This window comes from Eulemur rufifrons, chromosome 15 (assembly GCF_041146395.1).
Source record: "Eulemur rufifrons isolate Redbay chromosome 15, OSU_ERuf_1, whole genome shotgun sequence".
Classification (NCBI taxonomy): domain Eukaryota; kingdom Metazoa; phylum Chordata; class Mammalia; order Primates; family Lemuridae; genus Eulemur; species Eulemur rufifrons.
In genome coordinates this window covers 14,035,206-14,054,429 of record NC_090997.1, presented here as the reverse complement: position 1 = coordinate 14,054,429, position 19,224 = coordinate 14,035,206, and the positions used below count along the sequence as shown (strand labels likewise).

Here is a 19,224-nt window from a genome sequence, read left to right as displayed (position 1 = left end):
ATTCAATATAATCAATATATACTGTAGCACAGCTCTTTAGTTATTTGCTGCATGAAATCTTTATAAAGTTTATTAATGAAAGTGTCAAAAATAACTTTTAAATAAAAAGTAGACTTTATTTTTCAGTGTAGTTTCAAATTTGCAGAAAAATTGAGCAGAAAGTGCTGAGAGTTTCTGTAAATTCCCACCCCCCATTCCAACAGTCCTCAGTTTATTACTAACATCTTGCATTAATACCCTAGATTCATTGCAATTAATGACCGATATTAATACATTCTTATTAACTAAATAAAGTCCATAGATTGCATTAGGATTCATTCTTCGTATTGTACAGTTCTGTAGGTTTTGTTAAATGTGTAAGGTCATGTCTCCAACATTACAGTATCACACAGAATAGTTTCAGTGCCCTTAAAATCCCATGTGTGCCACCTATTCATCTCTGCCCCCAGTCCCTGCTGACAACTAATCTTTTTTCCCCTCTTTCTTTTTACTGATGTATATTTGTCATCCTAACCATTTTAACAACTGATTTTTTTTTTTACTTTTTCTATAGTATTGCCTTTTCCAGAATGTCATACAGTTGGAATTGACCCCTGCTCTTCAAGCCTTTTTTTATAACAGCATTAATCCATTCATGAGGTAGAGCCCTTATGACCCAAATACCTCCCAAAAGGCCCCACCTCCCAGCCCTGTTGCATTGGGGATTAAGTTTCTAACACATGAATTTTGGGGGACACATTCAGACCATAACAGCATAGTTCAAAAGTCCAATGAATCCATATTAAATATAGGAACTGTTTGGAGGACACATACCAGTCAATGAGTATAATACTGTGGTAAATACTATGATAGAAGCATAAAGATGATACTAGGTAATGGTAGAAAAGGTTAGTTTTAATCAATCTGAGGACTGAGTGAAAGTTATTCATAATTAGTGAAACTTAGCTGAATTTGAAGGATTGGTTGGATTCAGAACACCCATACATAGGAAGGGCAAAAGGAGGGAAAATATAGAGAAAATTGTATGGACTGAGACAGCACAAAACAGCATGCATCATTTTGTAAATGAAGTGAATTTTAACGTGTTGAGGCAAAGGTTGGGTTGAGAGATAGCTAGAGAAAGAAGAGTCTGGAGAGGTGAAGGAACTTACTTCCTTTTAAGCAAAGTAAATTAAACTTTATCTTGAAAACTAAGGGGAACCATTGTTAGATTTTTAAGTTTAATTTTTTATTTTTAATTGACAAGTAAAAGTTTTATATATTTATGGTATACAACATGATGTTTTGATACATGTATACATTGTGGAATGGCTAAATCAGGCTATTTACCACATGTATTACTTCATATGTCATTTTTTTCTGGTGAGAACACAAAATCTACTCTCAGGAATATTCAAGTATACAATGTATTATTAACTGTAATTACCATGATATACAGTAGATCTCTTGAACTTATTCCTTCTGCCTAACTGAAATTTTGTGTCTTTTGTCCAATATTTCCCTAATCCTCCTACCTCTCAGCCTCTGGTAACCACCATTTTATTTTACTCTATGTTTGTATTAGTTCACTTTAGTTGTACACTCCAGATATAAGTGAGATTATGCAGTATATGTCTTTCTGTGCCTGGCTTATTAACTTAACATAATGTTCTCCAGGTTCATCCATGTTGTAAATAGCAGGGTTTCCTTCTTTTCTAGTATTCCATTGTGAATATATACCACATTTTCTTTATCCATTCATCCATTGATGGATACTTAGGTTGATTTCATATCTTCGCTATTTTGAATAATGTTGTAATGCACATGGGGGTGCAGACATACTAATTTCATATCCTTTGGGTATATAACCCAGTAGTGGGATTGTTGTATCATATGGCAGTGCTTTTTTAATTTTTTGAGGAACCTCCATACTATTTTCTGTAATGGCTATAGTAATATACATTCCCACCAACAGTATGCAAGGGTTCCATTTTCTCTGCATTCTTGAGAAGACTTACCTTGCGATTTTTTGATAAAAGCCAGTCTAACAGGTGTGAGATGATATATCATTGTGGTTTTAATTTATAATTCCCTGTAGTGTTAGTGTCGCTGAGCATTTTTTTATATACCTGCTGGCCATTTGTATGTTTTCCTTTGAGATATGTCTATTCAGGTACTTTGCCCATTTTTAAAAATTTGGATCATTATCTTACTGAGTTATTTGATTCCTTATATATATTTTGGAGATTAACCCTTATCAGATGTATAGGTTTCCAATTTTATTCTCCCATTCTCTAACTTGTCTCTCCACTCTGTTAATTTTTTCCTTTGCTGTGGAAGTTTTTTAGTTTGTTTTAATCCCATTTGTGTATTTTTGCCTTTTTTGCCTGTGCTTTTGGGGTCATATCTATAACATTATTGCCCAGATCAATGTCATAGAATTTTTCTTCTGGTTTCTTCTAGTAATTTTACAGTTTCATGTTATATGTTTAAGTCTTTAATCCATTTTGAGTTGATTTTTGTATGCGGTGTGAGATGAGGTTTTAATTTTATTCTTATGCATGTGGATTGCCAGTTTTCCTAGCACCATTTGTTGAAGAGACTATTCTTTCCCCATTTCATATTTTTTGACATCTTTGTTGAAAATCAATTGACTGTAAATGTGTGGATTTATTTCCAGGCTCTTTATTCTGTTCCATTGTCTATGTGTATGTTTTTATGCCTGTACCATGCTGTTTTTATTATTACAGCTTTCTAATAGATTTTCAGATCATGTAGTATGATGCCTCTGGCTTTGTTCTTTTTGGTCAAGATTGAGTTGGCTATTTGGGATCTTTTGTGGTTCCATATGAATTTTAGGATTGTTTTTTCTATTTCTGTGAAAAATATCTTTGGCATTTTGATAATGATTGCATTGAATCTGTAGATTGCTTTGGGTAGTATAGATGTTTTAACAATAGTAATTCTTCCAATCCATGAAGATGGGATATCTTTCCATTTAATTGTCCTCTTTAATTTCTTTCATCAATGTTTTATAGTTTTCAGTATACAGTGTATAATTTCTACTTCCTTGGTTAAATTTATTTCTAAGTAATTATTTTTGCAGCTATTGTAAATGGAATTTCCTTGATTTCTTTTTCAGTAGTATGGAAATGCTGCTGATTTTTGCATATTCATTTTGCATCCTGCAACTTCCCTGAATTTATTTATTAGTTCTAACCATTTTTTGGTGGAGTCTTTAAGTTTTTCTATATATAAGATTATGTCATCTGCAAACAAAGATAATTTAACTGCTTCATTTTTGTCTTAGATGCCTTTTACTTCTTTCTCTTGCTTTGTTGCCCTGGCTAAGACTTCTAGTACTATGTTGCACAGAAGCAACAACAGTGGGCATCCTGGTCTTGTTCCTGATCTTAGATGAAAAGCTTTCACCTTTTCACTGTTGAGTCTGATATTAGCTAGGGACTTGTCATATATGGCCTTCATTATGTTGAGGTTCATTGCTTTTACACCTAATTTGTTGAAAGTTTTTATCATGAAAGGATGTTGATTTTCATGTAATATTTTTTCCTACATCTGTTGAGATAATCATGTGGTTTTTGTCCTTCATTCCATTAATGTGGTGTATCGCATTTATTGATTTGTATATGTTGAACCTTTCTTGCATCTCAGTAATAAATCCCACTTGATCATGGTGAATGATCCTTTTAATGTGCCATTGAATTTGGTTTGCTAGTATTTCAGACGACTTTTGTACCTATTTTCATCAGCAATATTGGCCTGTAATTTTTTTTTCTTGTAGTGTCTGTGTCTGGCTTTCATATTTAGGTAATGGCTGGCCTTGTAAAATAAATTTGGCAGTTTTCCTTCCTCTTCAGTTTTTGGAAGATTTTGAGAAGGATTGGTATTAGTTCTTTAAATGTTTGGTAGAATTCAGGAGTGAAGCCATCAGGTCTTGGGCTTTTCTTTGATGAGGGACTTTATTACTGATTAAATCTCCTTGCATGTTATTGGTCTGCTCAGATTTCCTATTTCTTCACAATTTAGTCTTGACAGGTTGTGTGTATCTGGGAATTTATCCATTTCTTCTAGGTTATCCAATTTGTTGGTGTATAATTATTCATAGTAGTCTCAAGATCCTTTGTATTTCTGTGGTAACAGTTGTAACGTCTCCTCTTCCATTTCTGATTTTGTCTTCTCTTTTTTTTCTTAGTTTAGCTAAAGGTTTGTTGATTTTATCTTTTAAAAAAACCAACTTTCAGTTTTGTTGATTTTTTTTCTGTTGTTCTTAGTATCTTTCATTTATTTCTGTTCTGATCTTTATTATTTCCTTGCTTCTACTAACTTTGGGCTTAGTTTGTTCTTATATTTTTAGTTCCTTGAGTTATTTATTTAGTTGTTTGAGAGATCATTCTACTTTTTTGATGTAGACGTTTATTGCTGTAAACTTCTTAGAACTATTTTTAGTGCATCCCATAAGTTGTGGTATGATGTGTTTCTATTTTTGTTTCTCTCAAGGTGTTTTTAAATTTCTCTTTTAATTTCTTGTTTTACCCATGGGATGTTTAGAGGCATGTTGTTTAATTTCTACATATGAGTTTTCTTCTATTTTTTAAATTTTATTTTCATATCATTCTGAGCAGAAAGAATACTTGATACTATTTCAGTCTTTTAAAATTTGTTAAGACCTTGTTACTGTGGCTTGGATTTCATTTGTCCCTGCCAAAACTCATATCAATAGCTGGTCCTTTATGTGGCAGTATTGGGAGGTGGGGCATAGTGGGAGGTGTTTGGGTCATGGGGGCGGATCCTTTATTATTATGTAGCTTGGTGATATTCTAGTAGTGTGTTCTTGCTCTTGGGAGATTAGATTACTTATCATGGGACTGGATTAGCTTCCATAAGAGCAGGTTGTTATAAAGTGAGGTTCCTCCTCCTGTTTAGTCTCTTTTCCCATGTTTGCTTCCTCTTTGATCTTCCGTTATATTTTGATGCAGCACAAAAGCCCTCACCAAAAGCCAAGCAGATGCTGGAGCTGTGCTTTTAGAACTTCCCAGTCTGTAGGACCATGAGCTAAATAAACCTCTTTATAAATTACCCACCCTCAGGTATTCTGTTATAGCAAAACAAAATGGACTAAGACACTTATTTTATGGCCTAACATATGACCTATCCTAGAGAATGCTCCTTGTGTGTTTGAGAAGAATGAAGTATTCTGCTACTGTTACGGAATGTTCTGACAGGTCCATTTGATCTAAAGTTTAGTTTAAGTCCAATGTTTTTGTATCGCTTCTCTGCCTGGATCATCTGTCCATTATTGATAGTGGGGTATTGAAATCCCCTGCTATTATTGTATTGCAGTCTGTTTCTCTCTTCAGATTTATTAATATTTGCTTTATATATTTAGGTGCTCTGATATTAGGTGCATATATATTTACTATTGACTTCTTGTTCATGAATTGATCACCTTATCATTATATAATGGCCTTGATTGTCTTGTTTTGACTTAAAAGTCTGTTTTATCTGATGTAACAATAGCTACCTCTGCTCTCTTTTGATTTCCATTTGCATGAAATATCTTTTTTCCGTCTTTTCACTGTCATTCTGTGTGTGTCTTCAAAGGTAGGCAACATTTATTTGAGTCTTGTTTTTTAATCCATTCAGCCACTCTTTGTGTTTTGATTGGCAAATTCAATCAGTTTACATTGAAGGAAATTATTTATTTATAAGGAATTACTACTGCCATATTATTAATTGTTTTCTAGTTTTGCAAATCCTTTGTTCCTTCCCCTTTTCCTTTGTGCTTAGATGATTTTCTCCAGTTGTATGCTTTGACATTTTACTTTTTAGCTTTCTTGGTAACTACTATAGGTTTTTGCTTTTTGGTTATGAGGCTTACATAAAAGTTCTTATAACAGGTTATCTTTAGTTGATAATTTTGATTGCATAAAATAGTTCTACACTTTTACTCCACACTATCCCCTTATGTTTTATGTTTTTGGTGTTACAATTTACATCTTTTTATATTGTATATCCCTTAAATTATTGTATCTGTTATTATTTTTTAAGTAATTTTGTCTTTTAACCTTCATGCTAATATATAAGTATTATATATTCCACTCTTACAGGATTAGGGTATTCTGAATTTGACTATGTACTTAATTTTTATCATTTAGTTTTATACTTTTATATGTCTGTGTTACTAATTAGCATGTTACTTGTTAGCATTTCTTATAAGATAGATCTGGTGGTGATATACTTCCTTAGCTATTGTTTGTCTAGAATGTCTTTATCTTTCCTTCAATTCTGAAGGACACCTTTGCTGGGTAGAGTGTTCTTGGCTGGCAGTTTTTTCTCCCAGTACTTTGAATATATCATCTCACTCTCCTGGCTTGTAAGGTTTCTGCTGAGAAAGCTGCTGCCAGCCTTATTGAAACTCTTTTATATGTGATTTGCTTCTTTTCTCTTGTTACTTTAATATCCTCTCTTTGGTTTTTTATTTTTGACAGTTTTATTATAATATATCTTGAAGTATTCTTGTTTTGATTGAACCTGATTGGAGACCTTTGACCCTCATATGTGTATATTTATATCTTTCTCCAAATTTGGAATATTTTCTGATGTTATTTTTTAAAAATAAGCTTTCTACTGCTTTGTCTCGGTCTTATTGTTCTTGAACTCCTATAATTTGAATATTTACTGTTTTGATGCTGTCCCGTGAATTTTGTAAGCTTTCTTCAGTCCTTTTCCTTCTTTTTCTTTTTTCTCTTCTGATTATATATCTTCATGTACCTTTTCTTCAAAATCACAGATCCTTTCTTCTTGATCAATTCTGCTGTTGATGTTGTCTGTTGAATTTTTCATTTTAGTCATTGCATTTTCAGTGTCAGAATTTGTTTCTTTTTATAATTTCGGTCTTTTATTTTTTCATTTTTTTATTTCATTGAATTTTTTTATTTTCTTGAAGCTCACTGAGCTCACAATTACTTTGATTTGTCAGGTAATTTATGTATCTCCATTTCTTTGGGATCAGGCACTGGGAAATTATTGTGTTCTTTTGGTGGTGTTATGTCTCCTTTGTTTTTCATGATTCTTGTGTTATGTTGAAATCTGAGCAGTAGGCAGAGCAGTTACCTCTCACAGACTTTACAGGTTAGTTTTGCTGTGGAAAGCCCTTCACTATGGAGGGGGATTGTGAGGGTGCTTGCTGGTTGGGGTATACTTGTTTTGGCAACACTGAGAGTGTAGTTTCTGTGTAGCTCTGTTAGCTGAAGTCAATTATGATGAAGAGTGCAGGGATCCTCAGTGGCCAATACTGTGGATGTCTGTAGTGGCAGTGAGGGTTGTTGGGGTCTTTGGTGGCATTGGCTGCTAAGGTCCTCCTGATCTCTTTTGCTCCCACCAGGGGAGTTGTGGCTGTGGATTGATCTCTCTTAGCACCAGGTGTGGCTTGTGGGCTCATTTGCATTGGCAGTGGAACCAGTGTCTGATGTGTGTCACTTGTGAGGTTGCCATGGAGCTGAGGCTGAGGCCTGAATCTGGGGACTTGTGGAGAGAGTAGGGCTCTGGTGTCTGTGGCAACAATTGCCTTAATGTTTGTGGTGCAAGCACTTCCACTGCTGTGTTGGTAGTAGTATACGAGGCCGGGAAGCTTGTGAAACTGTGAGAGGAGATGAGAACTGGAGTATACAGGTGTCCATAGAGAGTGGCTCTGAGGTTGAAGCGGGGCTTAGCTCCATATGATAGGTGTCGGTGCCTGGATTGTGAGTATGAGCAGCGATGACTTGGTTTCTGGCTGTGGAGTACGAAGTAGCTCACTAAGTTGATGGCATTGATGTCTGAGATGTAGGTGGGTCCAGTGCAGTCACAGAGCCCAGGTCTGGAATGGGGGTACTCCTGGAGTGGCCATGATTCTGGGGTTGAGCCATGATGGGGTTGGGAATGGTGGTGGCTCCTGCTCTGCTATGTTGGTGATGTCATTTCCATTATCAGATTTTTCACAGGTGGTGAGATGAAATGAGCTGTCATGTTCCAGTGACATGGAAACTGTTAGTTTAGATTTAGAGCTGAAAGTTGTTATTTTTTATTTCAAATAGTACAGGGAGCCTGATGTCTTAGATTTGGAAGTTCTGTGAATTATGATTAGCTGCATTATTTTTCAGACTTTGTGCCTCATAATAGATAATGCTTCCATATTTGTTGGACTTTTCTTTGAAAAGCAAACAAATACAAAATCATGAAGAAAAAGGCTATTCACCAGTGATTTCTGTTGAAAAACATTATGTGTTCAGTGTATAACGATCAGGCCTTGGATCTAAGAGAAGTGGAAAAACTGCTGCCTTTGCTTTCACTGTTCTTCAGTTGAGTTTCTGTAATCAACTATTTCTAATAAAAATTTCAGCCTGATTTCTTCTGCTATTTGTGTCCTTTTAACACTCAAGTGGATTTTAATTGTAAATGCATTACAGATTGATGACAATTCTGTACCACTGGTGGGTTGCTTAAAAAAAAAAAAAAAAAAGGAAAACTGGGTGTAATGGCATTGCATTTTCTAAGATCTTTTTGGTATGATCGTGTTGGCTACACAACTGAAAAAAATTCTTTGAGGCCATTCTTTTCTATTTTGATTTGTCTGCTTTCATTTTGAATGTTATTTCTTTCATTTTCTCATCCCATATTCCTAATAACTTCTTCCTCTTTGTCCTTTCCTTTTAGGAAAGTTTTTTTTTTTTTTAACTTTCTGAAATCTGTATTGCTTTGACATACCTTCTCCTAATAGTCTGTTTGGTTTAGAAAATAGCAAAGGCATTTATTTTTCCTTTAAATTATTTAAGTAAAATTCCTCACTATACTAAATTGTTTTTCAGAATTAGAGCTTTTTAATTTTGTATGGATGGGTAGAGAGTAGTTACTTTTATCTGTAAGACTTTCCTTCAGAAAATATTTTTAAATATCTTTTAATCTATTTTAAGTGAAATGTAATTAATAGATATTGGTATTTATACATTTAAATGGATAAAAGTATATGTTATTTTTTCATTTACGTAGCATCTGCTTTGTGGGAGTTTCATTGATCCTGGTCTGTGGCATACTGATAGTTCCCATCTACCAAGATATTTGAATAGTGTTTCTACAATGTATAGTCTGTTACAAGACAAACTTACACAAATTTAGTTTAAAGATCTAGTTGACTTTTATTTGTGATTCTAGAATCAGGCAACACCTCATTCTGTGTGTGTTCTGATGAATGAAGCCAAGAATGCTGGCAGAAAAGGGTTGAAGAGAGCAGAAACAGGGAACAAAAAGCCAATTGGTTATTTCAAAGTGACCTTCCTTATTGGGTTAAAACAGGGGACTTCCTTACTCATTTTCAGATAAACTGGGCCCCTTGTGATCGGTTGCTGTGAATCTCCTGGTTTTTGAAAACTCATTTCAAAGTTCAATCTGATTATGTGGCAGTTTGTGTGAGTGACTCCATTCTGGGGTTTGGGTTGGTCTGCTGAGGTTTAGTGCAGGAGGGTAATCTAAAACAGTGACTTCCCATAATCTTTAGCAAGTTAATTTCCTTGAATAAAAGGTATTGAAAAATACAAAGTTAAAATATCATCTATATTTTTTGCTCTTTTTTAGTTATATTGAAGTATGGTTTAAGTCAATGAACTTTTTTTTCACTTCTAGTAGGTGCCATATATATATATATATATATATACATATACACACATACACACACACACACACCCTAGTAATATATATATACATATATATATATATATATACCAGTAATGTAAAGATTGATAAAACCTGTTGATCCTTGCCTTCAAGTATATAACAATTTAAAGAGCAACCAGTCTTGCAAACATAATATAAAATCATAGCTGTGAACATACTTTTTAGGGACGCAAATTAGAGTAACCACTTCTGCCAGGGGATGTGACATGCACTAGGAGTTTGCTAGGGAGGAGAACTGATGGCAAAAGTCATTTCAGGCAGAGCTGAAGGAATCAATTCCCTCATTCTCCCTGTGTCCAAAAGACCCCAAACAAACAAAAACCCAAAACTAAAAACAAGAAGGGGAAAACCATAAAGGGATAGAGAATAGCAAAAAAAGAAAAAAAAAAAAGAAAAAGATTTTACCATTATGTTTTCTGTAGGTTGAAATTATGCCAAACTGAAATGGAAAAGAGCATGAGTTGTAAGGTAAAGAGAGTAAGTTTCAAGAGCCACTTGTACTTGCTGTGTATTCCTAGATAAGTCACTCAGTTTTCTTAAGCCTCATTTTCTTCCTTGTAGTAGATGCTGTTGGTATCCCACTCAGATCCTTCTTGCCTGGATAGCGTATCTACCTATTCCTCACCTGTGGAGTTGGTGACTCACAGCTCTCAGTTCACACTAGCTCCACAGAATTGTTGGGACCCACCTACCCAGAGATCTCTGAGACATTATGCTTCCTACTTTCCCAGGGGTGGGTGACCTGTAGCCAATGACTGGCTGATATGGGGTATCAAGATGGGACAACTCCGTGGTACCATTTAGATTTCAGAGCTCACCATGGGATCAGGGTGAGGCTAGACTTTACCTGAACCCACAGCTTTGTTGCTTTGTCCGCTTCCTTAAATTTAATATTTTACTTAAGAACACCTCCTCAATCATGTGCAGAGAGTTCTTGTCTTACATTTTGCCTCTCAGGAATTTGACCTAAGATTCTTCCCCTCTTTTAAAAAATTGTGATCAAATACACATAATTTGAAATTTACCATTTTAACCATTTTAAAGCATACAATTCAGTGGCATTAATTACATTCACAGTGTTTTGCAACTTTATCACACTATTCAGTTCCAGAACTTTTTCATCAACTATAAGGTAACCCCAAACCTTATTAAGCAGTTGCTTCCTATCCTCCCACCCCTAAACAGCCACTGGTGACACCTAGGAGTAGAATTACTTGATTATATGGTAATTCTATGTTTAATTTACTGAGGAACTGCCAACTGTTTTCCAAATGAGCCACATGATTTTACATTCCCACCAGCTATGTACTAGTATTCTGGTTTCCCACATGCTTGCCAACACTTGTTATTTTTGATTTTTATATTTATGGTTATCCTAGTGGGTGTGGACACTCCTCTTTTACATTGAACTAACACTCATCTTAAGATTATTATGCTAATCAAATTGTCAGACAAAACATTTGGTGTATTACGCTGTTCAGATGCCTTTACTTGTGTTGTATCATTCAAACAGAAATTAGATTTAAACAATGGACTGTTCTTTCTTAGCAGAAAGAAAATCATAAAACTCAATTGTGATTAATTATGTGGCAGGCTACTAGAAGTCTACAGTATCAAGGTTTTGGTTATCCCATTTTACATTTCAAAGATGTTATTCTTTTTTTTTTTTTTTTTTTTGAGACAGCGTCTCACTCTGTTGCCCAGGCTAGAGTGCCGTGGCATCAGCCTCGCTCACAGCAACCTCAAACTCCTGGGCTCAAGCGATCCTCCTGCCTCAGCCTCCCGAGTAGCTGGGACTACAGGCATGTGCCACCATGCCCGGCTAATTTTTTCTGTATATATTTTTAGTTGTCCATATAATTTCTTTCTATTTTTAGTAGAGACGGGGTCTCGCTCTTGCTCAGGCTGGTCTTGAACTCCTGAGCTCAAACGATCCACCCGCCTCGGCCTCCCAGAGTGCTAGGATTACAGGCGTGAGCCACCGCGCCCGGCCAAAAGATGTTATTCTTGATGTAGTTTCAGTGTAAGAAAAGATAGTTGGGGATCTGTTTCATTTTGATTGCCTGCTATTAGTTAAAGGGCCACTTTTGCCATAATCTGCTGTTGAAATGTTTTATTGGAAATCATGTTTATACACTAATTAAGAAAAATGGCAAAATGTTGGACAATATGAAGAACATAGAAACACTCAAAATTCTTTTTCCTAAAGACAAAAATTTTAAATCAGTCTTTTTTATATATATTTGAAGCATAAGTATATAATTTATACACATATATATGATTTTGTTAGGTAATATTTTTAGTTGCCATTATAATTTGTGTTTTCTAAATGTATTAAAAATCTTGATAGTGTCATTTTTAGTGACTGTATAGTATCCTCCTTGTGTATATTATAACATTTTCATATGATTGAGTTTTTATTTCTCTATTTTTATGTGACCTTTTTTGTGTGTATGATTTAAATTTTTTAAAACATGTTAGATCTTCAGTTATTTTAAGATTTTTTTCTTTCAGGGGCCTCCAATTTTACAGCCTTTTACTGCTTTTGTTTTTACATAGTTATCAGTTTAAGACCATTGCTTCACATAATTCTAAAATATATTTTTATTTTGATTTATTTATTTTTTTTAGAAGGGTCTTGCTCTGTTTGCCTAGGCTAGAGTGCAGAGTACAGTGGCATCATGATAGCTCACTGCAACCTGAAACTCCTGGGCTCAAGCAATCCGCCTGCCTTAGCCTCCCAGGTAGCTGGGACTATAGGCATGCGCCACCACACCCAGCTAATTTTTCTATTTTTTGTAGAGACAGAGTCTCGCTCTTGCTAAGACTGATCTTGAAATCCTGGCCTCAAGCAATTCCCTCACCTAGGTCTCCCAGAGTGCTAGCATTACAGGCATGAGCCACTGCACTTGGCCCATTTTAACAATTTTTAAGTGTAGAGTTCAGTTATATTAAGTACATTGACATTGTTGTGCACCATCACCACCATTTATCTCCAGAACTTTTCATCTTAACTGAAACTCAGCACCCATCATCATCCTCCCAGTCTCTGGCAACCAGCATTCTACTTTCTGTTTCTATGAATTTGACCACACACATTATATGAGGTACCTCATATAAGTAGAATCATACAACATTTGTCCTTTGGTGACTGGATTATTTCACTAAACGTGATGTCTTTAAGGTTCATCCATATTGTAGCATGTTTCAGAATTTCCTTCCTTTTGAAGGCTGTATCCCTTGTATGGGTATACCACATTTTGTTTATCCATTCATCTGTTGATGGACACTTGGATTTGTCTACCTTTTGGCTATTGTGAATAATGCTACTATGAACTTTGGTGTACAAATATCTATTATGTATACTTATGTCATAAATTTGTAAAGACATTCAAAACTAAAAGTTAATCTGATATAAAAATTGCTGAACTTGAAGTGAGTTAATACAGCTAATTAGCTACTCCTTTAAAAAGAACATAGTTATTCTAGATCTGATTACACTGAAGTCCAGTCTTCCCATTTACTTTTATTTTTGTTAGCATTTTTAATTGTAGTGTGTTTTTTTTGGACATGAGAGATATTAATGCAAATTACTTAGCCATTTTAAGAGGGTAAAAATATTTACGAATGTTAAACCATTCAGTCTGTTGTTACAAAACATGTTACATTTTTAAATGGCAGAAAATAAAGTTGATAAGGCATAAAATAATGTTAATAATCTGCCCATGCTTTTATCTCATTGTTACTACCCTGGGTTAAGCCATCAGAAGTTTTGCAGTTGGTTTTCTGTCATCTACAATGGACCCCTCATAACCAGTTCATGTTTTAGAGGGGGTTAATATATTTGGGGATTAATATATAATATTCCGTTCTTCTCACATGTTCTGGTTCAATTGAAAAGTAAGACACAGGAGACAAGACAAATCATGATTAAAATATTAACTTTTTTTTTACTGATAAGCTAATTAGAAAATGTGGTTTTACGTCTGTATTTATAAATTTTTGCACACATTCTTGCATACCCCCATTTAGTTCTTGAGAACTATTTCTGATTTGAGGGAAAATTTTATTACCTATCATAGACAAATTTATTTTTGCAGAAGGAGGTGTTGAGACATGATTAGATTCTGGATATGGGGATTTGTCAAGAGATTGGATGTGGGATTTGAAAGGAAAGGAAGCTTTAAAAATGATTCCAGGATTATTGTCCTTGACAGCTGAAATGATAGGAATCACCATTAGCTGTCATGGAGTGCAAGTAGAACAGGTATAATAGGAATTTAGTTTGGATTATGTTAACTTTGAGGTACCTATTAGATAGCCAAATTGAAATCAAATAAGCAGTTGAATATGAGTCTGGAGGGAGTTCTGCACTGGAAATAACTTTATCACTATGAAAGCTTTTTTATATGTCTTGTCATATATGCATGCACACAGATATACACATAAACTCATATGGTTTGTCTGATTTTTTTCTTTAAATATCATGAACATTTTATATAGTGTATAAATATTCTTTAAAATGTGATAATTCATGGTCAGATGGTATTTTATTTTGCTGATGTACCATAGTTTGGTTTAATTAATTATTTTTGATTGGGGATATTATATATTTAAAGGCTATTTCAACAAGTGGTAATAAACACTAAGAAATAAGAATTTTAATTGAGAATTCAACAAGAATTTTAATTTTGACTTTTTTCATTGTACTTGGGATCTGAGAGTTTTAAATTTCATGAATTATTTTAATTTTTTACAGAAATATTCAAATATGTGTTTTTTGAAATAGTCTAGTTATCAAAAATTCTACATTATACCTACTCTATCAGTTAAATGATTTTTATGTTGTTTGAAGGTCAAAATAAGCACTTTGTGTTTACTGTCTTATTCATGGATGATTTACAGTGCTGCTCCTAAAATGTCTGCTTGTTGTCCAAGAATGCCATAGTTAAGTTTTTTAACTGATTGGTCTGTCATTCTTCATAATCATCTTTACTGAACAAGTCACAGACTTCTTATTGTTTTCTACTCAATATAATTCTTGCTCATAAATTGTAGTGCTTTGAAGAAATCATTAGTTCTTTTGAAATGACATTTAAAATGAAATCAGCATTTAGTTGTTAGAAAAAGTAACAGCTGTGACTTTGTAAGCTACTGTTAGTGGCTTTGGAAGCTTGTTGGTTAGCTAGTTGTCATAATGAGGTCATTTTCCAAAAGAAGATGAAGTTATTTGCCATCTTGTTTTAGTCATAGTGGGCTTTTTCTTTGCCTAAACATTTTCAAATTACACATTCCCACCCACTTATTTTCATAGTTGCTAATACTTTCATGGAATAAGATAATGATGGAACTTTGAAAAGGCAACAGTTTATACTTAACATGTTTAATATTTGACTTGTGTTTTTGTACCATAGTTAGAAATAAGGACTGTATAAACTTTAATATCATTAATTTATATTTCCTAATGGGATAGTCAGGTAGTCTTCAGAATTCTCTGTGTAAATCTCTACACACAGAATATGGAATTCTACCAAGAATTGTGTTCTCCCGAGTCCCTATAGGCTAATGATCTCATCAGAGCCATGTAGTGGTCTTTACCTGCTCAAATGCCTGTTGCTTCACCATATATCACTCTATAGTTCTGGAGGGTCTGTGGCCCTCCAGATTCATTTGTGATAGAAAGTTTATGGGCAGTAGAGAAAAGGAGTAATCGTCCTACTAATTGTCATGTGTTATCACTAGTGCAAAAAAAGAAATAATTCTCTTTGGGTTGTGTTCCATATCAACCTGTACATTTATTTTAGCCTGAAGATTCCAGACATAATACGAGGGCTAAATCTAGATAATTAATGATTCTGATCCAAGCCTCCTTTTTTTGTAAAGGAAAAATAATTACAGTGTTGTCATATGATAATATAAAAATTGTTATATATAATTGAGAAAAATATTTTAAGGTACTTCTATGATGTATCAATTTATCTTAATAATTAAAACAACTTGAGATTACTAGGATAAAATAGATTTTCTCATTTAAGAATTTAATATAAGAATTACAAAGCAAGATTAAATGATTATTAAATAATGTTATATTGGATTAAAGAGTTTAAAGAATTTAATATACACTGAATAAAAAGTTTTATATAATATAAAATCATAAGAAAAACTTACAGAAAATAGAAATATGTTCTATCTTTGGAAGTATTGTAATTATAGAATAGTTTCTGTGAGCAAAGTACTAAGTGGTAAATAATTTTCTTGTGTCAGTTATCTATTGGTATGATAATGCTGTATCACAAAGAACTCTGTGGCAAGCAGCAGTATGTGCGTATTGCTCGTGTGTCTGTCAGCTAGGCAGCTCTGCTGATCTTGGATAGCTTTAGGTGAAATAACTGGTTAACTTGGTTTTTCTCTTTTCAATCATTAAGCAGGCTAGCCCAGATATGTTCTCATGATGATGGCAGAGGTATAATAAAGAGCAAAAAATGCAGTGCATTTTGAAGCCTAATCTTGTAGCTGGTGCACCATCACTTCTGCTTTAATCTATTGGCCAAAGTATATCACAAGACCAGCTAAGGTTCAAGGGGTGGGATATAGATATGATCTCTTGAAGTGAGAGGAATTGTAAAATCACATGGAAAAAATATAGATAGGGGAAGGGCTGAAGAATTGGGGCCATCACTGCAGTCTGTCTCATATCTTCCAAAACACCAAAGATAAAATGAACAATTACTGTTTTAGTGCATAGTTTTTTTTCCTTTATATAGCATTTGATCATGTTGTGTGTGTTTTTCCTTTGTATAGCATTTGATCATGTTGTGTGTTGTGTGTGAGGTTTCTTTCCTTTTCTTTTTTAAAAACTTAGTATGAATTCATTTTCTGTACTAGTAAATACATTTTTATATTATAATTTTTTAGAGCTGCTTAGTTTTTTTACCTTTTTGTTTTTTTGAGACAGGGTCTCAACTCTGTTGCCCAGGATGGCATCACTAGAATGCAGTGACGTCATCCTAGCTCACTGCAACCTCAAACTCCTGGGTTCAGGCAGTTCTCCTGCCTTGGCCTCCCAAGAAGCTGGGACTACAGGCATGTGCCACCACACCTGACTAATTTTTCTATTTTTTGTAGAGATGAGGTCTTACAATGCTGGTCTTGAATTCCTGACCTCAAGTGATCCTCCCAGCTTGGTCTCCAAAGTGTTAGGATTACAGACATGAGCCACTATGCCTCGCCCATATTAACTTTTGAATGTTAAAATGGTACTAGTGTTTCTGGAATAAATACCACTTAGTTGTGCTATAGTATCCTATTTATATGTCAGCATAGTATGTTTATTTAAACAATATTTTTATTAAACTTTTAGGCTGTTTAAATTTGTTAAATTTTGTAGCAGAATCTTTCAGTGCCTTCTTAGCATAAATTGTGTGACTGGAATTGCTCTTAGAAAAAGCTATTTCTGGGAGAAAATAATATACATACCTGCTACATATGTATTTGCTTGCATGTAAACACACACAAAAAAATTCCTAGAAGGATATACAAAAACAAATAATATTGTTTGCCTTCCAGTAAAGGAAGTGGATAGCTAGCAGACAGTCGTAGGAGGGAAACTTTTCCATTTGTATTTCTTTTTTTAAGTTTGTTAGCCCATTGAATATTGAGCTAGGTAAATGAATTATTTAATCATAATATAATGTATTTTAAGAGTTTTTATTTTAAAATAATTTTAGCCTTTCAGGAAAGTTGCAAAAACAGAATGGAGAATTCACATATCCTCTTCAAGACTCAATCTTCCCTAATGTTAACAACTTACCTAACCATAGTGTGATTATAAAAACCAGGAAATGCCATTTTTATAGTACTATTAAATTGCAGTCCTTATTTAAATTTCTTAAGATTTTCCCTAATGGCATTTTTCACTTCTGGAAATCAGTCTGTATGTCTACATGGCATTTACATGTTCTGTCATCTTAGTCTCTTCCAGTCTATGACAATTCCTCATTCTTTCCCTTTCAGGACTATGACACTTCAGATGAGTACTGATAGTCATTTTTCAGAATGTCTAATAAGTAATTTTAAAAAGGATTCTTTCAAGAACAAATTTATAAATATGTCAGTGATTATTTTCCTTTTTCTAAAAAAACTTGATGACATATGCATCACAAAAAGAACACAGATCTTAAGTACAGAGCTCAGTGAATATTCAGAAACTGAATACACTTATGAAACCAGCATGTAGACCAAGAAAGAGAGAATTGCCTTCATCTCAGAATTTCTCCTATGCTCTCTTCCAGTTACTGATCCCTTCACTTCCCCATTTCACAATTCATTTTATGAAGTTAGTACCATGATGCCAAAAACGAATCACAGGAAAGGTACAGGCTAATAATCTCTTATGAATATAGACACAAAAATCCTCAACAAAATGCTAGCAACATATAAAAAATATATTCCAAATCTAAAGGAGATTTATCTGAGGAATGCAAGCTTGATTCAACATCGAAAGATCTATGTTACACACCTTATCGACACAATGAAAGACAAAAACCACATCATCATCTCATTAGATACAAAAAACATTTGACAAAATCCAACACCTTTTCCGAGTTAAAATACTCAGAAACTATAAATAGAAGGGAACTTCAACATGATAAAAAGCATCTATAAAAAACTCATAGCCTACATCATACTTAATGGTGAAAGGCTGAAAGCTTTCCCCTTAGGATTAGGAACAGGAAAGGGTGTCCTCTCTCATCATTTCTATTCAACATTGTGCTAGAGGTTCTGGCCAGGGCAGTTAGGCAAGGAAATGAAACAAAAGGTATCCAGATTGCAACAGAAGAAGTAAAACTATTTACAGGCAAATAGGATATGTTTAGGAATCCACAAAACAAATATTAGAGCTAAAAAATGAATTCATGGTTGCAGGATACAAGGTTAATATGCGAAAATCCATTTTATTTTTATGCGCTAGCCATGAACAATCTGAAAATGAAATTAATATTTAAAATAGCACCAAAAAGAATAAAGTACATAGGAGTAAATTTAACCAAAGAACTTATACACTAAAAACTACAAGACAATGTCGGAAGAAGACTCAAATAAATGGAAAGACATCTAAGCTTATGGAGTGGAAAACAATATTGTTAAGCTGACAGTGTAGCCATTACTATCTGTAGATAGTATTGATCTACAGATTCAATATAGTTGCTATCAAAGTTACACCTGCTTTTTTGTAGAAACAGGCTGATACTAAAATTTATACATAAATGACAGATTCTGGCATAGAAGTGGCTCATATTCTGGGTCACATGGGCCCCAAAAGCCAACACAATCTTTTTTGTTTTGTTTTTTTAGAGAGATGAGATCTCCCTTTGTTACCCAGTCTGGAGTGCAGTGGCACAATCATAGCTCACTGTAACCTCAAACTACTGGGCTCAAGCAATTCTGCTTCAGACTTACCAATAGCTACAAGTATAGGCGCGTGCCACCATGGCTGGCTAATTTTTAAAAATTTTT

The 19,224-nt window shown here is 34.1% G+C and overlaps 1 protein-coding gene across 1 annotated transcript in view; it reads left to right on the top strand.

The window, feature by feature from the left end:
- The window catches only part of SUPT3H (SPT3 homolog, SAGA and STAGA complex component), a 427,271-nt gene that overhangs the window by 53,084 nt on the left and 354,963 nt on the right, over positions 1–19,224 (top strand). The window lies entirely within an intron of this gene.